Below are 2579 nucleotides of genomic sequence, written 5' to 3'. Positions count from 1 at the left end.
GAGGGAAGCGCTTGTGAAATGCCCCAAAGTGTTGAAAATGTTCCCCAGGCCCCTGGTTCCCCATCCCCGCAGGAGGAGGCTCCCCAGGCCCCCTGGTTCCCCATCCCCGCAGGAGGAGGCTCCCCAGGCCCCCTGGTGCAGGAGGAGGCTCCCCAGGCCCCTGGTTCCCCATCCCCGCAGGAGGAGGCTCCCCAGGCCCCCTGGTTCCCCATCCCCGCAGGAGGAGGCTCCCCAGGCCCCATGGTTCCCCATCACCGCAGGAGGAGGCTCCCCAGGCCCCTGGTTCCCCATCCCCGCAGGAGGAGGCTCCCCAGGCCCCCTGGTTCCCCATCCCCGCAGGAGGAGGCTCCCCAGGCCCCATGGTTCCCCATCACCGCAGGAGGAGGCTCCCCAGGCCCCCTGGTTCCCCATCCCCGCAGGAGGAGGCTCCCCAGGCCCCCTGGTGCAGGAGGAGGCTCCCCAGGCCCCCTGGTTCCCCATCCCCGCAGGAGGAGGCTCCCCAGGCCCCCTGGTTCTCCATGCCCGCAGGAGGAGGCTCCCCAGGCCCCTGGTTCTCCATCCCCGCAGGAGGAGGCTCCCCAGGCCCCCTGGTTCTCCATCCCCGCAGGAGGAGGCTCCCCAGGCCCCCTGGTTCTCCATCCCCGCAGGAGGAGGCTCCCCAGGCCCCTGGTTCTCCATCCCCGCAGTAGGAGGCTCCCCAGGCCCCCTGGTTCTCCATCCCCGCAGGAGGAGGCTCCCCAGGCCCCCTGGTTCTCCATCCCCGCAGGAGGAGGCTCCCCAGGCCCCCTGGTTCTCCATCCCCGCAGGAGGAGGCTCCCCAGGCCCCTGGTTCTCCATGCCCGCAGGAGGAGGCTCCCCAGGCCCCCATGTTCTCCATGCCCGCAGGAGGAGGCTCCCCAGGCCCCTTGGTTCTCCATCCCCGCAGGAGGAGGCTCCCCAGGCCCCTGGTTCCCCATCCCCGCAGGAGGAGGCTCCCCAGGCCCCCTGGTTCTCCATGCCCGCAGGAGGAGGCTCCCCAGGCCCCCTGGTTCTCCATGCCCGCAGGAGGAGGCTCCCCAGGCCCCCTGGTTCTCCATGCCCGCAGGAGGAGGCTCCCCAGGCCCCCTGGTTCTCCATCCCCGCAGGAGGAGGCTCCCCAGGCCCCTGGTTCTCCATGCCCGCAGGAGGAGGCTCCCCAGGCCCCCTGGTTCTCCATGACCGCAGGAGGAGGCTCCCCAGGCCCCCTGGTTCTCCATCCCCGCAGGAGGAGGCTCCCCAGGCCCCCTGGTTCCCCATCCCCGCAGGAGGAGGCTCCCCAGGCCCCCTGGTTCTCCATGCCCGCAGGAGGAGGCTCCCCAGGCCCCCTGGTTCCCCATCCCCGCAGGAGGAGGCTCCCCAGGCCCCTGGTTCTCCATCACCGCAGGAGGAGGCTCCCCAGGCCCCCTGGTTCTCCATGCCCGCGGGAGGAGGCTCCCCAGGCCCCCTGGTTGGGAGAGGGGGAAAAAGACCAAAGTGTTTAAAAATGCCCCAAAGTGTTGAAAATGTTCCCCAGGCCCCTGGTTCCCCATCCCCGCAGGAGGAGGCTCCCCAGGCCCCCTGGTTGGGAGAGGGGGAAAAAGAGCAAAGTGTTTAAAAATGCCCCAAAGTGTTGAAAATGTTCCCCAGGCCCCTGGTTCCCCATCCCCGCAGGAGGAGGCTCCCCAGGCCCCCTGGTTGGGAGAGGGGGAAAAAGAGCAAAGTGTTTAAAAATGCCCCAAAGTGTTGAAAATGTTCCCCAGGCCCCTGGTTCCCCATCCCCGCAGGAGGAGGCTCCCCAGGCCCCCTGGTTGGGAGAGGGGGGAAAAAGACCAAAGTGTTTAAAAATGCCCCAAAGTGTTGAAAATGTTCCCCAGGCCCCTGGTTCCCCATCCCCGCAGGAGGAGGCTCCCCAGGCCCCCTGGTTGGGAGAGGGGGAAAAAGAGCAAAGTGTTTAAAAATGCCCCAAAGTGTTGAAAATGTTCCCCAGGCCCCTGGTTCCCCATCCCCGCAGGAGGAGGCTCCCCAGGCCCCCTGGTTGGGAGAGGGGGGAAAAGAGCAAAGTGTTTAAAAATGCCCCAAAGTGTTGAAAATGTTCCCCAGGCCCCTGGTTCCCCATCCCCGCAGGAGGAGGCTCCCCAGGCCCCCTGGTTGGGAGAGGGGGAAAAAGAGCAAAGTGTTTAAAAATGCCCCAAAGTGTTGAAAATGTTCCCCAGGCCCCTGGTTCCCCATCCCCGCAGGAGGAGGCTCCCCAGGCCCCCTGGTTGGGAGAGGGGGGAAAAAGACCAAAGTGTTTAAAAATGCCCCAAAGTGTTGAAAATGTTCCCCAGGCCCCTGGTTCCCCATCCCCGCAGGAGGAGGCTCCCCAGGCCCCCTGGTTGGGAGAGGGGGAAAAAGAGCAAAGTGTTTAAAAATGCCCCAAAGTGTTGAAAATGTTCCCCAGGCCCCTGGTTCCCCATCCCCGCAGGAGGAGGCTCCCCAGGCCCCCTGGTTGGGAGAGGGGGGAAAAGAGCAAAGTGTTTAAAAATGCCCCAAAGTGTTGAAAATGTTCCCCAGGCCCCTGGTTCCCCATCCCCGCAGGAGGA

Source organism: Callionymus lyra, unplaced genomic scaffold (assembly GCF_982586985.1).
Source record: "Callionymus lyra unplaced genomic scaffold, fCalLyr1.hap1.1 HAP1_SCAFFOLD_254, whole genome shotgun sequence".
NCBI classification, from domain to species: Eukaryota; Metazoa; Chordata; class Actinopteri; order Syngnathiformes; family Callionymidae; genus Callionymus; species Callionymus lyra.
The sequence above is the reverse complement of the archived record's forward strand: the minus strand, read 5'-3'. Positions refer to the sequence as shown.